Source organism: Bufo gargarizans, chromosome 1 (assembly GCF_014858855.1).
Source record: "Bufo gargarizans isolate SCDJY-AF-19 chromosome 1, ASM1485885v1, whole genome shotgun sequence".
In the NCBI taxonomy this organism is placed as follows: domain Eukaryota; kingdom Metazoa; phylum Chordata; class Amphibia; order Anura; family Bufonidae; genus Bufo; species Bufo gargarizans.
In genome coordinates, this window is record NC_058080.1 from 80,069,125 (window position 1) to 80,092,877 (window position 23,753).

A 23,753-nucleotide genomic window follows, 5' to 3' on the forward strand; every position below is an offset into this window, starting at 1 on the left:
TATGTTGTGTATGTAATCATTTACTAATTATGCAATGAAGGTAATCTTATATTATTTACAAGGGAACTTGTCATGTTGAACATGCAAGCAGCATGTTATAGAGCTGGAGGAGCTGAGCAGATTGATTTATAGTGTTTGGGAAAAGATTCAGTAGAACTTGTATTTTATTCATATAAATCCCTACTCTTTCTATGCTTAGGAGTCATGTGGGCGGTTCTAATAAGTGATTTACGCTAGGATTACAGATAAAAAACACATAAATTGGCTAGCTTAAAGGGCATCTGTCAGCAGATTTGTACTTATGTGCGCTTGGCGGCTGAAGGCACGTGTGTTGGTCCTATGTTCATAGGTGCCCGCATTGCTGAGAAAAATAATGTTTCAATATATGTAAACTAGCCTTCTAGGAGCAACGGGGGCGTTTCCGTTACTCCTAGAAGCTCAGCTCTCTCTACAACTGCCATGCCGACTACAATTTTAATGGTTGTAGGAGAAGTCAGGGCCAGGTGTGATCATGTTTCATTTGCCTGGCCCTGTCAGACAGTGTAGCAGTTGCAGAGAGAGCAGAGCCTCTAGGTGTAACAGCAACGCCCTCCATTGCTCCTAGAGGCTCATTTGCATATACAGTATAGTATTTTATCAGCAATGCACACACATATGAACATGGGACCAACACAGACGCCAAGCGCACATGTAACAGGTCAGTCAGTTTTATGCCTCATTCACACGTCAGTGTTTTGGTCAGGGATTTCCATCAGGGATTTTGAGCCAAACCAGGTGCGGCACATTACACAGAGCAATGGTCGCTGTAGTAATCGGTAATTTGTTATAACACTACACCACACCTACAGTCTGATCTTCTAACCAACAGGTGACATCAGATATGAGCTCGATAAATGGGCATGCTGAAAGATCAGGATCAGCGAGAATCAAACGATTTTGCGATTGCAGGGAACTATCACACACTGCAAAGATCGCTATTTTGCAAACTATATTACAATGTTTTGTTCTATTTTCACAATGTCTAATAAAGGCTTTGATCTGTACAGATCACTTTACTACAGTTATCTGCTTATCTGTTATTCTAATCCTGCCTGTAATGATATCACCTCTGTTTACAGATAAGACAGGATCCACCATTCACAGTAGGTGATTGTCAGACCTTATCTATTCCTTCCTTGTACAACGACCTCTGCACAGGTCACAGAGCAGACCTAGAAAACTCTCCCATAGAAGTCAATGAGGTCCCCTCCTGACCATTGTGTCTATGGACCATGGGGCTTCCATAAAGAAATTCTCTTAATGCTTTCTAAATGTTGCTAAGAACAGCTCAGCCAAGATGGCCGCCCCATAATCATGCTGAGGAAATAGAATAAGAAATTAAAACAGATTAGATTACTGGCAGATAACATTTTTGGTGACACATTTCCTTTAAAGAAGCTCCAAATGTGGAGTATAATTTATTATGGTGAGTTTTGTTAGCAGGCGATGTGAACTTTCCATAGCTAAGCAATATCAGTTGGATGTTGTGTACTCCTGTTTGTCTATGGCTATATGAGATAAGGTCCACAAGAGTCAGACGCATGCACAGTGAATGCAGATTCGGGACAAGCCTGTAGGTAGGATTCTGTGAAAAGCTCTGGAACGTCTCTGCAGGCTGCACTCCAAGAAAAAGAAGCCACATGTTGAGGAACTCATAATATTTTAACACCACAAACAGCATATTTCTGCAGCAAAATCCAGCCAATTCCACGTGCCAAAACCAATATTGATCTAGCTCTTCGTCCAATCAACAAATACCATTGTTTATAGGGTATAATTTTTCTTGGTTCCAGTTCAAAGCTAAGCTCTTAGGATTTGCTGCATAAAAAGGTCTCCCTCCCCCTAAAAAAAGAAATATTTTCAGGGATGTTAGTCATACGAGGAAAAACTCTTTCAGAAAGTTTATTTAGCCATTTATAAGTAAGGAAATCATGAATGTAGACTTCAGAAAACCAAAAAGAAGCATCAGGACCCAGATGCCCAAATGTGAAATTCTATTCTACACATTCTAACTGATATAGAAGTGGTCCATCAAGGGTTAATTAATTTTACATCCATACTGCGTATATCGATCTCATAACCTTGCAAAGTGTAATGACAACAGCAGAATGCCAGGGGGACACTAGTAAAGCAAATTTTATGGAGCTTTCTAGTGTATGTTTGTATGTAGGTGTTTTATACTGATGATCTATCCTCAGCATAGGTCATCATCCAACTGCCAAACCCCCATTGATAAGCTGTTTGAGGAGGCCCTGACTTTCCAGTAAGCACTGTGGATTCCTCGTAGCCCACAAAGTACAGCTCCGTCCATTGGATTGTGGCTGTGCTTGGTATCTTATCCCAGCCCCAGTTAATTGAATGGGAGCTGCGCCTAGGCCATGTGACTGGTAGACATTCACCACTGGCCAAGGGTAAGCTGTATGGAGGCTGTGGCGCTCACTGCCAGGAGTATAGATCATCAGTATCTGATCAGTGGGAGTCAGGCTCCTGAAACACATGCTGATCAGCCAATTTAGGAAGCTGTGGAGCTCCAAGACATGCCAAAGTCTCCTCGCAGGTTACTAACAGGAGCGGACTGGCCATAGACCCTACAGCAAAACTTCCCAGTGGGTCGATGGCCAGAGGGCTGCCTGGGCCCCACGAACAGCCGCCAGCCTGGTAAGTAATGATCTGATGCTCCCTGAGTTAATAAACATTGGGAGTATCAAGAATCTATGTACCTGACCGACGCAAGTGCCCTCCTGACTCCTAAATTCAACTGTATTACTTTCCTGAGGCAACTGGAGTAGGAAGATGGAACTTGGGAGCTGGTGTTGGCCACCAAAAAAAAGGGCATCTTCTGGGGAGGTATTTGGTTATGCTGGGGCAGTATTTTGTGCTGCACTTTGGTATTTGGTTCAGCTGGGGCGGTATTTTGTGACACAACATGGTATTGCGGACTCCATCTAATTGTTTTGCCCCACCTTCTATCAGTTTGGACCTGCCTACAACATAGGACCACTTTTAGTTTTTTCCAGGGCCACTTTAAGTTCCCAGTCCGCCCCTGGTTACCAAGCACTGCTCTGTCCATAGTATGGCAGCTGTGCTTGGTATCACAGCTCTGCCCCATTCAGTTGAATGGGATTGAGCTGCATCTAAGCCATGTGGCCGATGAACATGCCGTCACTGGCCTAGGGGAAGCTGCTAGGAGGCTGAGGCGTTCGCTGCCGGGAGTCAGCGGTTTGGTTGTTTGAACCCTGAGCAATCAATTGTAATCTGCAGAAGAGGTGTTCGGTTCCATTACAGAGCCACCACAGGAGAAATTACACATGACATTGGTTCCATTGAAATCAATGGGCTGTCCATGAAGTATATACAAGACGTAGATACAACCAGCTGGTCGCATGAGGTGGTAATGCCAATCTACGAACCACGCTCCAGCAGCGGTGCAAAATCCATGCGAAAAATCGTCCAGCACGCAGATTAAAACCATTCCCATTTTCATTAATAATGTTGAAAATTCCAGTGGCTTATGCTGTATTATGGATAACGTGCTTCAATCGTGGCACCAATCTTAGTCATGGCCTAAACAAAATGACACATTGTTCATCTACAGGTCCTTCTCAAAAAATTAGCATATTGTGATAAAGTTCATTATTTTCTGTAATGTACTGATAAACATTAGACTTTCATATATTTTAGATTCATTACACACCAACTGAAGTAGTTCAAGCCTTTTATTGTTTTAATATTGATGATTTTGGCATACAGCTCATGAAAACCCCAAATTCCTATCTCAAAAGATTAGCATATCATGAAAAGGTTCTCTAAACAAGCTATTAACCTAATCATCTGAATCAACTAATTAACTCTAAACACCTGCAAAAGATTCCTGAGGCTTTTAAAAACTCCCAGCCTGGTTCATTACTCAAAACCGCAATCATGGGTAAGACTGCCGACCTGACTGCTGTCCAGAAGGCCATCATTGACACCCTCAAGCAAGAGGGTAAGACACAAAGAAATTTCTGAACGAATAGGCTGTTCCCAGAGTGCTGTATCAAGGCACCTCAGTGGGAAGTCTGTGGGAAGGAAAAAGTGTGGCAGAAAACGCTGCACAACGAGAAGAGGTGACCGGACCCTGAGGAAGATTGTGGAGAAGGACCGATTCCAGACCTTGGGGGACCTGCGGAAGCAGTGGACTGAGTCTGGAGTAGAAACATCCAGAGCCACTGTGTACAGGCGTGTGCAGGAAATGGGCTACAGGTGCCGCATTCCCCAGGTCAAGCCACTTTTGAACCAGAAACAGCGGCAGAAGCGCCTGACCTGGGCTACAGAGAAGCAGCACTGGACTGTTGCATGTCATTCGGAATCAAGGTGCCAGAGTCTGGAGGAAGACTGGGGAGAGGGAAATGCCTGAAGTCCAGTGTCAAGTACCCACAGTCAGTGATGGTCTGGGGTGCCATGTCAGCTGCTGGTGTTGGTCCACTGTGTTTTATCAAGGGCAGGGTCAATGCAGCTAGCTATCAGGAGATTTTGGAGCACTTCATGCTTCCATCTGCTGAAAAGCTTTATGGAGATGAAGATTTCATTTTTCAGCACGACCTGGCACCTGCTCACAGTGCCAAAACCACTGGTAAATGGTTTACTGACCATGGTATTACTGCGCTCAATTGGCCTGCCAACTCTCCTGACCTGAACCCCATAGAGAATCTGTGGGATATTGGGAAGAGAAAGTTGAGAGACGCAAGACCCAACACTCTGGATGAGCTTAAGGCCGCTATCGAAGCATCCTGGGCCTCCATAACACCTCAGCAGTGCCACAGGCTGATTGCCTCCATGCCACGCCGCATTGAAGCAGTCATTTCTGCAAAAGGATTCCCGACCAAGTATTGAGTGCATAACTGAACATAATTATTTGAAGGTTGACTTTTTTTGTATTAAAAACACTTTTCTTTTATTGGTCGGATGAAATATGCTAATTTTTTGAGATAGGAAATTTGGGTTTTCATGAGCTGTATGCCAAAATCATCAATATTAAAACAATAAAAGGCTTGAACTACTTCAGTTGGTGTGTAATGAATCTAAAATATATGAAAGTCTAATGTTTATCAGTACATTACAGAAAATAATGAACTTTATCACAATATGCTAATTTTTTTAGAAGGACCTGTATATGTAGTTGGTGAAAACTTAAGTACATTTACATAATTGGTATCCGTTTTGCACCTTCACCCACCACACATAGGAATGTAAAACAGTCACAAAAATAAAATTATTTTAGGAAAAAACATGAATAAATATATATTGAACATTAAATATATACAGAGATATGCAAAACACATTAGTCAGTAATTATACACATGATAAATGTCATCATATATAAGCTTTAGGTTGGGACCCTATTCACATTGGTAATGAGACATACCTTCACATTTTAACTCTAATCCCAAGGAAATTAGTTGTGTCTCCACACAGATGCACCTGGTTAGGACACCATTCACATGACTTTATAAAGTGTATAATTACTGAGTAATGTATTTTACATATTGCTGTATATAGTTAACATTCAGTATATATTTACAGTATCTAAAAAAACTGAGTACACCCCTTACACTTACGTAAATATTTTATCCTATCTTTCCATGAGACAACACTGCAAATATGACACTGATACAATGTACCGTAGTCAGTGTGCAGCTTGTATGACAGTGTAAATGTGGTGTGCCTTTAAAATAGCTCACCACACAGCCATTAATGTGTAAACCGCTAAGTACACCCCTAAGTGAAAATGGCCAAATTGTGCCCAATTAGACATTTTCCCTCCCAGATGTCATGTGACTCGTTAGGGTCTCAGGTGTGACTGTGGAGCAGGTGTGTTAGATTTGGTGTTATCACTCTCACACTCTCTAATACTGGTCTCTGGAAGTTCACCATGGCTCTTCATGGCAAAGAACTCTCTGAGGATCTGAGAAAAAGAACTGTTGTTCTACATAAAGCTAGCTAGCCTAGGTTTTAAGAAGATCGCCAACATCCTGAAACTGAGCAGCAGCACGGTGGCCAAGACCATACAGCGAGCGGTTTAACAAGACAGGTTCCACTCAGAACAGGCCTCATCATGGTCGACCAGAGAAGTTGAGCGCACGTTCTCAGCGTCATATCCAGAGGTTGTCTTTTCAAAATAGACGTATGAGTGCTGGCAGCATTGCTGCAGGGGTTAAAGGGGTGGGGGGTCAGCCTGTTGGTCCTCAGACCATACACCGCACACTGCATCAAATTTGCATGGCTGTTGTCCTAGAAGATGATGCACAAGAAAGTCCACAAACAGTTCGCCTAAGACAAGCAGACTAAGGACATGGATTACTGGAACCATGTCCTGTGGTCTGATGAGACCAAGATAAATTTATTTGGTTCAGATGGTGTCAAGCGTGTGTGGTGGCAACCAGGTAAGGAGTACAAAGACAAATGTGTCCTGCCTACAGTCAAACATGGTGGTGGGAGTGTCATGGTTTTGGGCTGCATGAGCGCTGCCTCCTGTGGGGAGCTACAGTTCATTGGGGGAACCATGAATGCCGACATGTACTGTGACATACTGAAGCAGAGCATGATCCCCTCCCTTCGGAAACTGGGCCTCAGGGCAGTATTCCAACGTAATAACGACCCCAAACACACCTCCAAGACAAACACTTGCAGCGTGCTATAGGCTGCGACATCGACCAGAGGGTCCCTTTAAGATGTTATGGATGTGGGTTAAAAGTTTGTCGTGATGCCAGTTGCATTTCAGCAAGGAGGGACTAGGTCCCCCTAAGTAGAAGGTGATGGTGGAACCCAGTGTAGAAATACAAGAGTGGTGTAGGGGTTGCCTATAGTGTCCCTTCGGGTGTGGCTTTAGCACTTGTCACGATGCTGCTACATGGATATACTAGAACCCCAGGTGTTGTCGCCCGCAGCAGTGCAACTAAAATGTATAGGTGATGAAGGTGAGGGTGGAAGAACTTGAGTCCAGACTTTTATTGTAGTTGAACACAGCTTTACTTGGCATAAACTTTCATCAGGGAACAATCTTTCAAACTTTATCTTGGTCATCAGCAGATTTTGGCAGGAAAACACTCTCATCGCTGCTACATCTGAATTCTTCAGTTCTGCTATGCTGACTAGACTAAATAGGAACTTTTTCTCTCTGCTGAACTTACAGTCATGTGAAAAAATTAGGACACCCTTTGAAAGCATGTGGTTTTTTGTAACATTTTTAATAAAAGGTTATTTCATCTCCGTTTCAACAATACAGAGAGATTAAAGTAATCCGACTAAACAAAGAAAACTGAAGAAAAGTCTTTTCAAGATCTTCTGTAAATGTCATTCTACAAAAATGCCTATTCTAACTGAGGAAAAAGATAGGACACCCTTGCCCCTAATAGCGAGTGTTACCTCCTTTGGCTGAAATAACTGCAGTGAGACGGTTCTTGTAGCCATCTACCAGTCTTCGACATCGGTCTGAGGAAATTTTACCCCACTCCTCAATGCAGAACTTTTTCAGCTGTGAGATGTTTGAGGGGTTTCTTGCACGTACAGCCCTTTTCAAGTCACCCCACAGCATCTCAATGGGATTCAAATCTGGACTTTGACTTGGCCATTCCGGGACTCTCCATTTCTTCTTTTTCAGCCAATCTTTGGTTGATTTACTAGTATGTTTTGGGTCATTGTCATGTTGCATGGTCCAGTTCCGCTTCAGCTTTAATTTTCTAACTGATGGTCTCACATGTTCTTCAAGCACCTTCTGATACACAGTAGAATTCATCGTGGATTCTATGATGGTGAGCTGACCAGGTCCTGCTGCAGCAAAGCAGCCCCAAACCATGACACTTCCACCTCCATGCTTCACAGTTGGTATGAGGTTCTTTTCTTGGAATGCTGTGTTAGGTTTACGCCAAACATGTCCTCTGCTGTTGTGTCCAAATAATTCAATTTTGGACTCATCTGTCCAAAGAACATTATTCCAGAAGTCCTGGTCTTTGTCAACTTTATCAATGGGAAATGTCAGTCTGGCCTCGATGTTTCTCTTGGAAAGCAAAGGTTTCCTCCTTGCACACCTCCCATGCAAGTTAAACTTGTACAGTCTCTTTCTGATTGTAGAGGCATGTACTTCTACATCAACAGTAGCCAGAGCCTGCTGTAGTTCTCGAGATGACACTTTAGGGTTTTTGGAGACCTCTTTTAGCATCTTGCGGTCTGCTCTTGGGGTGAACTTGCTGGGGCGACCAGTCCTGGGCATGTTGGCAGTTGTTTTGAAAGCCCTCCACTTGTAGACTATCTTCCGGACAGTGGAATGGCTGATTTCAAAATCTTTTGAGATCTTTTTAAATCCCTTCCCAGACTCATAGGCTGCTACAATCTTTTTTCTGAAGTCCTCTGACAGCTCTTTTGCTCTCACCATGGTGCTCACTCTCACTTCAACAGTCAGGAGCACACCAAACTAAATGTCTGAGGTTTAAATAGGGCAAGCCTCATTCAACATGCAGAGTAACGATCTACTAATTATGTGCACCTGGTGTGATATACCTGTGTGAGATCTGAGCCAATTTAAGAGGGAATACATGTGAGGGTGTCCTATCTTTTTCCTCAGTTAGAATAGGCATTTTTGTAGAATGACATTTACAGAAGATCTTGAAAAGACTTTTCTTCAGTTTTCTTTGTTTAGTTGGATTACTTTAATCTCTCTGTATTGTTGAAACGGAGATGAAATAACCTTTTATTAAAAATGTTACAAAAAACCACATGCTTTCAAAGGGTGTCCTAATTTTTTCACATGACTGTAGCTTTCTGTAGTCTGACTCTGTTTTTCTTTTGAACTGTATCTTTATGCTTATCCTGGTTTTTATCTTTGTTTTCTCCAGGGAATCTTTCCTCCTGGCTCTAAAGATTTTAGTTCCTTCTCATTGGCCTAGCAGAGCAGACAGTGCTTTGCTGGCTGGCACACAGTCTTCCCCTTACAGGGGGTAAGCTAGACACAACCTCTCCCCAAGATGGGGTAGGTTAGACTGACTTTCACTAACACTAAACTCCTCCCTCTCTAGAGAGGGCTGGAATGGATAGAAGGTTCCATTCCAGAGAAACTAGCTCTGTCAAGATTGCCGCCATCTGCTGGTGAACCAGGCACATCACATGTCAACACAACATTTGCAAGGGAATATAAATACACAATCTGCAGGACATGGCAATAAATATATATGATGACACAGGATACACCATTAAAGATAGTGGAGGGGGGATGCAAAAAGTAGTAATGCCACTCTGGGGTATTACACACTGCCTTGCTAAAGAAACTGAGGGTAAAGGTGCTGGACTGGCCAAGCATGTCTCCAGACCTAAACCCTATTGATCATCTCTGTGGCATTCTCAAACAGAAGGTGGAGGAATGCAAGGTCTCTAACATCCACCAGCCCTGTGATGTCATCATGGAGGAGTGGAAGAGGATTCCAGTGGTAACCTGTTAACTCCATGTCCAAGAGAGTTAAGGCCATGCTGGAATATAATGGTGGCCACACAAAATATTGACACTTTGGGCACAATTTGTTCATTTTCGCATAGCGGTCTACTCAAGTCACTGTTGTTGCCAGCGGATTAGACATTAATGGCTGTGTGTGGAGTTGTTTTGAGGGCACAGCACATTTACACGGTTATACAAGCTGTACACTTCAGTGTTGTCCTATGGAAAGAGAGAATAAAATATTTACAAAAATGTGAGGGGTGTACTCACTCAGGTGAGATACTGTATATATGTATTGATTGTGTGACAGCTCTCTCTGTATACACAGTCATAGAGAAAAGGCTGTCAGTCACTGATAGGACCTCCTCCTGGACTTCAAAGCCAAAAATGAGCAGGATTTTAAATTAATATATTAAATGTTATTCTAAGGGGGGGGATCTATCACACTGCTGTAAATAAGAACTGCCTTAGTTGCCCATAGCAACCAATCAGATTCCACTTTTCATTTTGGACAGCTCCTTTGGAAAATGAAAGGAGGAATCTGATTGGTCGCTAAGGACAACTAAGCCAGTTCTACTTTACACCAGTTTGATAAATGAACCTTTTCCTATAGAATTATATATCAATCAGACCGCTCCTCCTGCTCTATAACATGCCGCCTGCAGCTTACACTGCATTTTTAATCTGACAAGTTCCCTTTAAAGATCACCTGTCAGCAGATTTGCACCTATGACACTGGCTGACCTGTTACATGTGCACTTGGCAGCTGCAGGCATCTGTGTTGGTCCCATGTTCATATGTGCCCGTATTACTGAGAAAAATGATGGTTTAATATATGCAAATGAGCCTCTAGGAGCAACGGGGGTGGAGCCGATAACCCTGGACGCTCTGCTCTCTGCCACGCCCTCTGCACTTTGATTGACAGAGGCAGGTGTGGTCACATTTCCCCTGCCTGACCCTGTCAATCAAAGTGCACAGGGCGTGGCAGTTGCAAAGAGAGCAGAGCCTCTAGGTGTAACGGTAACACCCCCATTGCTCCTAGAGGCTGTCATGGTCTTACCTTCTCACTGTTCTCCTTCGTTTGACATGTGCTGGCGGCCATCTTGGTTTCTGGGTCTCTTGTAGCCTCCCACCCTGCGGCTCCTCCTTCCCACTGGGAGGAGCTGGATGCCTAGCTCATACATATAGAAGGTCTGTGGCTTCAGTTCCTTGCTTGGTCCTCCTGTGTTCACATGCTTCTAAGACTGCTGCTGCTTCTGGTTCCTGATCCTGGCCTCGTCTGACTACCCCGTTGGTTCCTGATCCTGGCTTCGTCTGACTACCCTGCTGGTTCCTGATCCAGGCTTCGTCTGACTACTCTCCTGGTTCCTGACCTCTGTCTACGCAAGACCCTGCTTCGGTTTAGCCATCCGTTTGGACTTTTGCTACAGCTTGATTTTCAATAAAGCCTTCTTATTTCCACTTATCTCTTGTTGTACGTCTGGTTCATGGTTCCATGACAGAGGCTCATTTGCATATATCAAACCTACTGAGCACGAATCAGTAGTGTGCTCATTTACATCGGCACATTTTTTTGGCTTTTTTTTACAGTTTTTTGTGTGAAAAAAGACCTGCAGTTAGTGGTAGTTAGATATATATAAATGTCAGTTGAGAATTTTGCACAAACTCACCATCTGCGTATGTGCATTTTGCAACTACTAAGCACCGATCAGTAGTGTCCATTACTGATCGTGTCTGCTCAGTTTGCACTGCAAGTTTTTTATTGTGCATTTTTTTTCGCAGAAAAGGTTATATTTCTTACAGAATAGACTTTTTTTAACAATTTTTTCTTCTCCTTTTTTTCTTCTAAATTGAATTTCAAATTTATTACAAGCCCCTTCACATGTGAAAACGCAACATACACACCCCTCACAATAAATAAAGGTTTACACATTTCACACGTCACACCCCACTAAAATAAAAATGGCCCGTCCAACCCAACAACTATACTCAGCTGAAGAGGCATACGCCATGCTTGCCTCCGATACGGAGTCTGCCAGTGAGGGAGAAGAGGATGCCACTTTCCTCTACCCCCTCCTCCTCATCATCCTCCGCTGATTAGGGACCCTCTAGAAGGCACCCCAGGGTAGCAGCAGAGGCAGCCCTCCAGAGTGAGCCCTTATGGACCCCACCCCTGACGATTATCAGCCCCAAATTCCGGATTTTGTGGGCAGCTCCAGAATACAGATAGATTGTGCGGGCTTCACTGAACTAGATTTTATCAAAATCTTCTTCTCTGGAGATTTTGTAAATGTAATGGTGGCTCAAACCAATTTATACGCCCAACAATTCATTGATCAGAACCCTACATCGCCATACGCTAGACCCCTAGGTTGGACCCCAGTAAGTGCAGCAGAGATGATAAAGTTTTGGGGACTCGTGCTGCATATGGGCGTTGTAAAGAAGCCAAACGTTAGGCAATATTGGAGTTCGGACATTTTCTACCAGACTCCAATTTACAGTCAGACCGTCACCCGGAAACTATTTGAGTCAATTCGGAAATTCCTACACTACCACGGCAATGCACAGTGCCCACCCCAAAACAACCCGACATTTGACCGACTGTTCAAGGTTAGGCCTGTCATTGACCACTTCAGCACCAGGTTTGCTGAGGTGCACAACCCAAATAAAAATTTCTGTGAGGATGAGTCCCTATTACTTTTCAAAGGGAGGATTAATTTCCGCCAGTACCTGCCTAGCAAATGGGCAAGGTATAGCATAAAGATATACAAACTTTGTGAGAGTAGCTCCGGGTACACCCACAAGTTCCGCATTTATAAAGGGAAAGATTCCTGGATAGAACCCCAGAATGACCCCCCCATCCTAGAAGTTAGTGGGAAAATCGTGTGGGACTGCACCCACTGCTGGATAAGAGTTACCACCTCTATGTGGATAACGATTATACCAGCATACCCCTATTCATGTCCCTAACTGCCAGAGGTACTGTGGCTTGCGGCACAGTGTGCAAAAATCAGAGAGGCCTCCCTAGATCCCTGGTAGGGCAACCACTGAAAATGGGTAAAAGCAGGGCTCTCTTCCATGAGAACATGCTGGTGGTTAAATACAAGGACAAGAAGGAAGTCCTTGTACTGACCACCATTCATACTAACACCAGCTCCCCTGCTCCTGTACGAGGTACCACAACCACTACCCCCAAACCAGTTTGTATCCTGGACTACAGAAGGGATATGGGAAGGGTGGATCTTTCAGATCAACTTTTGAAGCCCTACAGTGCCACACAAAAAACTAAAATGTGGTGTAAAAAGCTGGCCGTACACATTGTCCAGATGGCAATGTGCAATGTGTATGTGCTATTTCAATCTGCAGGCCACACAGGAACTTTCCTTCAGTTCCATGAGGTGGTTATCAAGGCCCTAATTTTTCAAAGCTAGGCCGAGGAGGGTCCCAGTACTTCAGGAGGTCATGGTGCCCGTGTTGTACCAGGGCAACATTTTCAAGTCCCCCAGACAGCAAGGAAGGGAAGGACCCAAAAAAGATTGCAGGGTGTGTTACAAAAGGGGGATAAGGAAAGCCACCATTTACCACTGCGAAACCGGCCCTGAAAAAGCTGGCCTGTATATGCAGAAACGTTTTAAAATCTCCTACTCATCCATGGAGTATTCATTTAATTTCATCCATGATGTACCCTGGCTATGGCTCTCAGACTATAGAGACACTAAAACATCATTTTTTTGGTTTCAGAAATGCTATTATTGTGTAAAACTTAAATAAATAAGAAAAAGTCCTCAGATGAACGCTGTAAAAATAAATAAATTAAAACTGTTCCAAAACAGCCAGTTATTGGGTCACCTTGCCCCATAAAGTGTAATAATGAATGATCAAAAAATCCCATGTACCCAAAAATTGTACCAATAAAAACCTCAACACTTTCTACAAAAAATGAGCCCCTGCACAAGACGATCGGCAGAAAAATAAAAAACATATGGAGTTCAGAAAACCAATCCAGCACAATCTGCCTTCCAAAAACCGTATGGCATTCCTTTCCTTCTGCGCCCTGCCGTGTGCCCGTACAGCAGTTTACGACCACATGTGGGGTGTTTATGTAGACCGCGGAATCAGGGTAATAAATATTGAGTTTTGTTTGGCTGTTAACCCTCAATGTGTTAAAGAAAAACAAATTATAAAATGGAAAATCTGACAAAAAAGTGAAATTTAGAAATTTAATCTCCATTTTCCTTTAATTCTTGTGGAACGCCTAAAGGGTTAACAAAGTTTGTAAAATCAGTTTTGAGTAACTTGAGAGGTGTAGTTTCTACAATGGGGTCATTTATGGGGGTATCCACTTTGTAAGCCCCACAAAGTGACTTCAGACCTGAACTGGTCCTTAAAAAGTGGGTTTTGGAAATTTTCTTAAAAATTGTAAGAATTGCTTCTAAACTTCTAAGCCTTCTAACGGGAATGTTAAGTAATAAATATTTTATTAGGTATGACTTTCTGTTTTAGAAGCAGAGAAATCGAAATTTGGAAAATTGTGAATTATTCAAAAATTTTGGTAAATTTTGGATTTTTTCATAAATAAAGGTGAAATATATTGACTCAAATATATGACTGACGAAAGAAAAGACCGGCACTCACTTTTTCTTCTGAAAATTTGCGCTCTTTATTCGCCACATATCAAATATTCAGTGACGCGCGTTTCGGCTCTGATGCGAGCCTTTCTCAAACCAATGGCATACAAAAAAATCAAGCAGTATACATGATTTAAATAGACCGCCACGGCGGAAGTGACATCAGGTAGTCATGGTAATTTAAACAAACAAACGGAATAAAAAGAAAAAAAAGGAAAAAGAAAAAGAAAAACAAAGAACAGCAGCAAAATAATTATCTTAGATGATCAGAAACACGTGAGAAGCGGCCCAACTGCAACAGCATCAATGAAGATAGTATTAATCGTGGATCATATAAGATTCTCTGAATGGTCATAGTAACTTGCAGTTCAGATGATGCGGTTGGGAGTTCCTCACGTTTTCTGTAAAGATACAAAGAAATTCAAAAATTTACAAAATATAAGATTAAAATACATTTAAACAAAGAATGGGAATTACAGGAAGCTATTAAGATCATACTCCCGGTTTAACCCCATAGGTTCCAGTGTCTGGAGTGTATGAATCCAATAGGATTCTCGTTTTTTTAACATTTTCAACCGATTCCCACCTCTTCGAGGTTGTTGTATTTGTTCAATTATTTGGAAGCGCAATTGCGCAATATTGTGCTTGCAGCGATCAAAGTGGTAGGGGACCGGTAGAAGTAAATTGTTTTTTCTTATAGTGGACTTGTGTTTGGAGAAGCGGTCCTTCATCCGCATGGACGTTTCACCTATATATAACAATCCACAAGGGCATTTAAGTAAATATATAATGAAACTGCTGTTACATGTGAAGAGACCTCGAACTGAAAATCGCTTGCCTGTGTGGGGATGTGTGAAATATTCCCCTTTAATTACACTTGAGCAGTGTATACACCCCAGGCAAGGAAATGTACCCTTTCTGGGAGTGGATAGAGTCTGCTGGCGCTTCTCAGTTTGAGCACTGCCCACATCTGCCCTCACTACCTGTCGCGAATATTTTTGTTACGTTTGTAGCACAATAGAGGGGGATTTTTGAATTCCTCAATAGAGGGATATGCTCGGGACAAAATATTCCAATATTTAGAAAAAACAGAACGACACTTGTTAACCCATGGATGAAATTTAGTAACAAATGGTATACGTAACCCCCTGGACTCCTGTTTAGGGGTCAAGGAGGTAACCTTACCCCTCTCACTAGCCAGCAGTGCGGTGGGATACCCTCTATTCTCAAATCTCATTGACATTTCATCAAGACGTTTTTCTTTCACCTCAGGTGTTGGAAACAATCCTACGTACCCTCTGAAACTGAGAATGGGGTAATGCTTTTTTTACTGTAGGGGGGTGATAGCTAGAGAAATGAAGAAGGGAATTTCTATCCGTATTTTTAATATACAGATCAGTCACAATCGACCCATTTTCACCCTTAATGACCAGGGTGTCCAAAAAATTAATTTCGTGGTTGTTGTGATGCAGAGTAAACTGCAGCTCAGGCCAGATCGAATTTAGGTAATCTGAGAAGGCACGAAGGGATCGAATGCCGCCCCGCCATACACAAAACACGTCATCGACGAATCTTCGCCAAAAAACACAGTGAGTTTTAAACAGATCATTACTGTAAATATATTTATCTTCAAACCATGACATGTATGAATTTGCATATGGCGGTGCGGCATTCGAGCCCATCGCGGTCCCACAGCACTGCTGGTAGTAGGTGTCCTGAAATAAAAAATAATTTTCAGTTAGAATAATTTCAAGTAATTTCAGAAAAAATAATCTAGCACCTTCAGTATGAGAGGAGAAGGATAAAAGCCACTCCGCAGCCCGTATACCCTTCCAGTGGACAATCGAAGTATACAAAGAACAAACATCAAAGGTTACTAATAAATCATCATCCTGAAACACCAGAGTCCCAACCTCACGCAGAAATTGATTCGTGTCAAGCAGGAAAGACGGCATATTTTTAGTAAGGGGTGTCATAACCTTTTCAAGTAAAATAGCTGGTGGAGACTTCTAAGCTTTCTAATGTCCCCCCCACAAAAAAAAAATATTTTTAAATGATCCAAACATGAAGTAGACATATAGGAAATGTAAAGTAATAACTATTTTTTGAGATATTACTATGTATTTTAAAAGTAGAGAAATTGAAATTAGCAAATTTGCTAAATTTGAATTTTTTTTTTTTAATCAATAAAAATGAAATATTTTGATTCACATTTACCACTGTCATGAAGTACAATATGTGACGAGAAAACAATCTCAGAATGGCCTGGATACGTAAAAGCTGACACGTCAGATTTGCTAAAAATGGCCTGGTCCTTAAGGTGAAAAATGGCAGGGTCCTGAAGGGGTTAAACTGCCTACAAACAAGCACAATAGAATATAATGATAATCCATCAGCCTCAGTTTCACTTTTGGTACAAAGATAAAAACTGCGATGCAAGAGAATTCTACTGCTGATTGATTTTTTGGAATAACTTGACAATTGTTCCTGTTGCGAGACATTACCCCATCTGTAGTCTAGACTGTACGTACACTAACCACACGCGTTTACCTAACCCCACTTATGTATTGCAGCCAATGTGCCAAAGTGAGGGAACTCAGCTTAAGCTAAATCTCTGTGACAAATGTGCTTTTCTGTAAGCCTGCAGTAGTAGCCTAAAAAATAAGTTATAGCAACTTGCAGACAGATTGCTAGTTACCGTACTTGGTAGGTAGGCAGGGGTGTGTGACCTGGCTATGCTTAAATGCTTAGTAAATAATTAAAGAGTTGTTCCATTTTAAACAGATATATGAAAACCGAAAGACCACTAGATGTTTTGTTTCCATGCACATATGTAATGCATGCTTACAATGGCTGCTGACAGCAGAATATGTATTTTGATTGCTCCCATTAATTTCAATCAGAGCTGTATTTAGAAAGCTCCCTCTAGTGGTGACCTCAAGCAGCCAGAGTTTTAACATTGTATCCATGACTGCACGAAGATGAGTTCTGTTTGTGAGGGGGCACACTGCTCTAAGCATAAAAATCTGAGAATTATGTCATGACACACACAGATATTTGTCCTTGGCTTTGTGGGTCTTTACAGTAAAGAGTTGTCCAAGTGGGAAATGTGATAAAACATTGCATACCTGTTTATGCTGCCTCTGCAGTCTTCCCTGATGGTCTCTATTTGCTTGGCTGCAGCAATAACATGCCTGTATATCCATGTGACTGCTGAAACCAATCACTGGCCACTGTGCCCACTGTGTTGTTTACAGGCCAGTGATTGGCTACAGCAGTCATGTGAGTATAGAGAAACATCACTGCTGCAGCCAAGTAACCAAAGCCTGATAAGGATGACCAAGGTGGCAGCGCTGAGATGTGAACGGGAAGTAATGCTTCTTTTATTTTGTCACATTTCCCCCACTTGGGCATTTTTTTTTTTAACAATTCCAAAAACCACTTTAAATTGCATCCACACGCTTCGGCCACATCACCAAAGTCCCTACCAAGGACTTTAATTTTAAGTGTAAAACAAATGATAATGCACTAGGTACATTTTGTTTTTTGCAATATGGTAAAATCAGCCAGTGGAAGTGTCACCGCCAATTCTGTGAGAAGGTCTGTTAGACGTTCTTCTCTACCTCTTGCATGACGTTCTTTGTTTTGGTTTCACTTTGTCATCTCCTTTCCTTCTCCCAGCTGTCGCCTATTTACACTAATTGTCTCCCTTTATATTCCCTCCCATACTGCCTCACTTTGCGGTTTATACTTCTTCCTGGATGAGTTGTTCACTGCTGGATGCTGCTTCTGCTGATTCCTCAGATAAGTCTGTTTCCTTTATTTGTGTTTCCTTGCTGGCTTGATTCTAGGTGACCCTGACTCCGTCCGTATTAAGTGTAGGGAGCCAGTGGTTGCGTCCCCTCACTATTATAGGGTTTTTAGGTGTCACATAGTATTAGGTACGTGGGCATGCAATCGTCTACCATAAAATCCTTTGCATGGGCATAGCAGTCAGAGGTTTTATAGGGCTCACCCATATGCTCCTTAGTTTGGGATCAAGCCAGTCAGATGTTTATTTATAAGTTCCAGCTTTCTGCAACACCATCCGTGACAGGAAGTTCGGTTGGCGTTCATAAGAAAATTCTGGAAAATAGTTCTTCATATAATAATCCACCCATTTAATTTTTGCGCTTTAAACAGGTTGTCCTGGATTTAGATATTGTCCATCAATATCAGATTGGCGGGGTCTGACTCCCCTCACTCTAGCCGATCAACTGTTTAGTTGCAGCATTCAGTTCAATAGGAGCAGTGCTGCAGTTACCAGCTGTGTCCACTACACAATGGATGGAGCTGTGGAGTTCTGGCAGCTACAACTAAACAGCTGATCAACAGGGGTGCGGGGCATTGTACTGATATTTATCGATGGTCAATTCATATCAAAATACTGGACTACCCCTTTAAAAAATAAAACTATGAGCTGCGCATTACAAACCACTGTTTACCTATAGTCCTAAGACAGTTTTTGCCTTATCTTGACATATGCCTTTCACTCCCATAAAACGTAACTTTTATGACAGCTGAATCATTATTACTGACCATTAAATCTACCCATTTAAAAACTATCAGTTGTGTTGCCTATTTTTCGTTTAATGGATCAATTTATACTCAGTTCACTACCTGGACTGTAATTCAATAAGGGGCTGTCACGGTGGAGAGTGGGGGAAACTCCCCACCATATAATTAGAGCTGTTACTAAGCCCGAAAACAGGGATAGGGAGCAGGTCACCTCCTACAGCCGCCCTAATCCTGACCCTGATCTCCTGACCGTATGAGCGCCCCCTAAAGGTGGGAGGGCTCATACACTCGAACCTGGATCCTACTGACCCTAACGGTCCCTTGCATAGAGGTCAGGGATAGGAGACAACCGGTTCCTCAAGGAAACAGACAAACCGAACTCTCCAGCGGCCTAGTAACAGAAAGGAAAGATAGAATTAGCAGCAACTGAACGGCAGGTAAGCACCTGGAGAAACAACAGCGATGTATAGGAACATTTGACATACAACATCAGGCAGTTAGACAAATCTTGAGGGAAATATTGGTACATTTTGAAAAAAGATGAGGATTTAAAAAGTTTTATTCCTGAGTATCCGGTCGTGACATATAGGAGAGGGAAAATTTTAAAAGAGCACCTCGTCCATAGTCATTTTCAGTGGAAACGAAAAGAAAGGAAAAATGATACATGGCTAACTACCAGAGGATCCTATCCTTTCGGAGAGTGTACCTTTTGCAATCAAGCTTTATCTCAGAAGGAATTTGAGAACCCAGTTGATGGTAGGAGATACCAAATAAATCAGTAAATTAACGGTAGAACTTCTGGGGTAGTATATGCCATAAAATGCGGATGCTCCAAATTATATATAGGCAAAACTACGCAAGAACTAAGGAGGCGCATTTCTAAACACTCATGGCCCTTAGGGTGCTACCACACATTCAGGCTGTTTGATGCAGTTTTTGAAGCCAACGTTAGGTGTGGATCATAGTAGGAGAGCAAGTATTAAGGAGGACAGATACAACTTCTCCCCTTTTTTTCAATGCACTTCTGGTTTTGGCTTCAAAAACAGCATTAAAAAAACAGAACATGTGGCAGCACCCTCACCCATAGGGCTCATGCATAGGAACATATTTTTTGTCCTTGTCCGTTCCTTTTTTTTGCGGCCCATATGGGGAACCATTTATTTCAATGCAGCCGCAAAAAAAACATAAATGACTCCGTGTGCATTCCGTATTCGTATGTCCTCAAGTCGGTTCTGCCCAAAAAATAGCACATGTCCTATTGTCCGTTTTGTGGACAAGGATAGGCATTGTTCCCATAGATATGCAAATAAAATGGATATAACATGGATGTCACAGAGATGTCATCTGTATTTTTATTTTTTTTAGGATCTGTGTTTTGCGGACTGCAAAATACATATGGACTTGTGCATGAGCCCATAAAGTGAAGATCCAAAAATAAATGTTCTGGATGTCAGCATCACCACTATATTTTCCTTGCCAAGCTTGAAAAAGCCTTCCTAGTAAGCCAACTGCACTTCTGTAAGATGCATGACGGTATAAAAGGAGCTTTGGTAAAGCTGACGTCCTCTGGTTTTCTTCTTGGATAATTTCTCCACAATTCATTGTGCATTTACGTTTTGTGACTTGCTCAACAAGTGAGTGGGTCCTGGTAGAAAGAGGATGGAGCTTTGTGATAAAGAGACCCAAAATTGTGCTATAGTTCTGGCATGAAATTCTGTTTTACAGTAAGTAAGCCAATAGTTGTTATAGCATTAAGATGGCCATAGACTTTAGTCTTTTGTCCACTGAGAATGCTAGGTTCGGCCGACAATCTAATGTGTGCGGGAGCTCTCAACTCTCCCCCAGCAGATGATGTCAGGGGAGACAAGGATCAGACAAAATGACAAAGTTCGATTTGGCTGATTAGCCAAATTCCACCCACAAAAATAAAAATACAAAAAAATAAAATTGTATTTGTAAGTAGCGGGTGCAATGACAGGGAGCTGCGATAATGCCGTCCCAGTCATTGTATCCCTCAGATTCCGCGTTCATATATGATCACAGCATCTGAGTGTAAGAACAGTTTGCTGGCCTCCACCATCTTGCTTGAAGATCTGGCGCGAAATCTCGTGCGGCACAAGATGATGTCATTATGCTGGCCGGCTCTCTCGGCCGAGATCTTCAATCAAGATGGTGGATGGCGACCTGTCGCAAGCAAATGGAAGAAGTAAGTATGATTTATTTATTTTTTGACACTATTTCAGATTAAACCGATTCGCTACCACTAAGGCCTCATGCACACGACCGTTGTGTGTTTTGAGGTCCGCAAACCACGGATCCGCAAAAGACGTTTGGGGTCCATGTGTGTTCCGCAATTTTGCAGAACGGCATGGACAGCCTTTAATATAACTGCCTATTCTTGTCCGCAAAGCGCAGACAAGAATAGGACATGTTATATATTTTTTGCGGACCACAGAATGGAGCAACGGATGCTGTTCGCATCTTTTGTGGGCCTATTGAAGTGAATGGGTTCGCTTTCGAGTTGCCAAAACTGCGGCTCGGATGCGGACCAAAACAACGGCCGTGTGCATGAGGCCTTAGCACGAGGAAATTCGGCTTCGGGGCGAATTGAATAAATCCTGAAATTCAGATTGAATTCCACTTTGTGGGATTCGATTCGCTCATCTCTAGCCATTATTACCTGATCTTTTTGTTCTCTAGTAGGGTTCTCCACACTCTCCATTGATTATATACAGTGTACGTTTTCGGCTGATACTAACGTGTATGTGTATGGGAAGCCAGGAGGGGGTTGGGAGACAGTTATAGAATGTGTATGGATGGCTTTAGACAAAAGCGTCTATCCCTACACCAGATTTATAATCCATATATGTGAACAGCCCCTAACTCAGATGTATTCCATTTTGTATACACAAAACAAAGCTATACTTTTCTATAACCATTTAATAAAACAGAATATTTCCTAATCTGGCAGCTATCAGGTCCCTGTAATGCAATATTAAAATACTTTTACTGTATTATTATATATGGCAATAAGTTTTATACGTGTAAAGGAAAGCATGTTAAATTCCACCGTAAAATGTGGCTCTCCTGGAACTGACCAACTAAGGTGATATTATAGTCCACTGTCTGTTAGGCTCAGTTCACACCAAGTTTGTGAAAAATAGACTAAACACTGTAAAAGGTATTGTAATATCTGTATTTACTTCCAGTAAAACCCACCTTGTATACATACTGAAAAGCAAAAATGTGCCAGAATAAAGTGAGTAATGGCCAGAAATCCTCCATTTACCGTAATGACTTGAACAGATTGGTGGTGCACAGGCTGCACTACGGATCCATATTACACAGAGGAACCGCATGATCTTGGAAGTGACTTTGGTCATACATGAGGTCTCATATAAACCTCTATCTGAGAGCACTGACAGTTTTCTATAAAACCCAATCACTTTAAAGGCGTTGTCCCATGATTAAAGGGGTTGTCTCACCTCCAGCATTGGTGGCAGATCACTAGGATATACTACCGATGTCAGGTGCGGGTCCCATGTCTAGAAGTGAGCAAGGGCGCAAGGTGCATGGGCGGCTGGGAGTAGCCAAGTCCCATAGAACTGAATGGAGATCACCCCACGCAAGGACGAATACTGCTCCATTCACTTCTAAGGAACTGCCTTTCTGCTGCTGCTCTTCCCCTGTAACTGTCACACCTTCTACTATTACATATATGGCCGGTGGCAGCTGAAGGAGGGAACTGAGCATGTGCGTCCACCTTAGTGATGTTACTGAAGTGGACAGAGAAATAATGAAAAGTAGAAACAGGTGGTGTTATACAAATGTACTTTATTGAGTAGCTTGGTGGCTATAAGTACATTTTTAATTACCGTATATGTAATTAAAAAAGTATTCAGATCCAGATGTATATTTTTCATGGGATATCCTGTTTAATTGAGATTGATCCCCTTTAATACAGCATCTATTCACAAAGTTCACTATGATTGCAGAGTACTACACTAAAAATGATGTGGTTTATCACTTCCTTACCAGAGCACTTTTCAGGCATACATGTGAAGAGCCTATGAAGGAGGTGCAACATTTTTGAGCATTTTGCACAGGACATACGTCTATCATATTTATCACACAACCTAAATTTAGAACAGATGTCATTTTACCCCTGGTTTGACTGTAATCTGTGAGCCGTGCGTTTAGCGACACTGCAAGATTGTCTTCTTGCTAGGAATATGAGTCAAAACTTTCTGTTGACTTCTTCATAATTAGTCATCAAACTAGTCACCGTATCCAACGGCATCCTCGAAGGGAACTTACACAGGAAATTAGGTCATTTACACATTGGCACAGGCATCATTAGAAACCATTGTTGTGGTATGCCCACAAGCTGTAAGCTTCATGGAACAACTTCACCAATCTGTACTGCGTCCGATAGGGCTGTATGGATGGGTTTACCAAGCACTGCACCCTAAAAGAAAGAAAATCTGAAATAAATGAAATGAGAAGTTTCAACCCTGTTAAAAATTAAGTTTTTCTACTCTATAGCCATTTCCGGTTTATCTGGAAGTTAGCCAATATATCTGGCACAGATTAAAGGGGTTGTCCCACCATTAAATATTATATTCATTGGCTAGCTCATAGAAACACAGTAAGGGCGGGTTCGCATTGGCGTTATTGAATTCTGTTATAGGTTCCGTTATAACAGAATGATAACAGAACATAATGGAATTCTAGGACGGAATGCAAAACGGACGCCGTTAAGAGGCATTCCGTTTTGCTCCATCTTAATACATGTCTATGGGGCCAAATAATGGTTTCCGTTTGTTTCCGTTATACATGACGGAAGAAATAGCCCTGTCGACTATCAGTCAATCAGATTGATCCTTTCATTTTCCAAAGAAACTTTAAAAAATGAAACATGGAATCTGATTGATTGCCAGGGGCAACTAAGCCAGTTTTCCTTAGCACCAGTTTTGATAAATGTCCCCCCTTATGTTTGTTCATCCCTCCATTCCCTTCCAATTACACATGTGCAAATTGCTCTGCTTGTTAGCAATGCAGCTTCT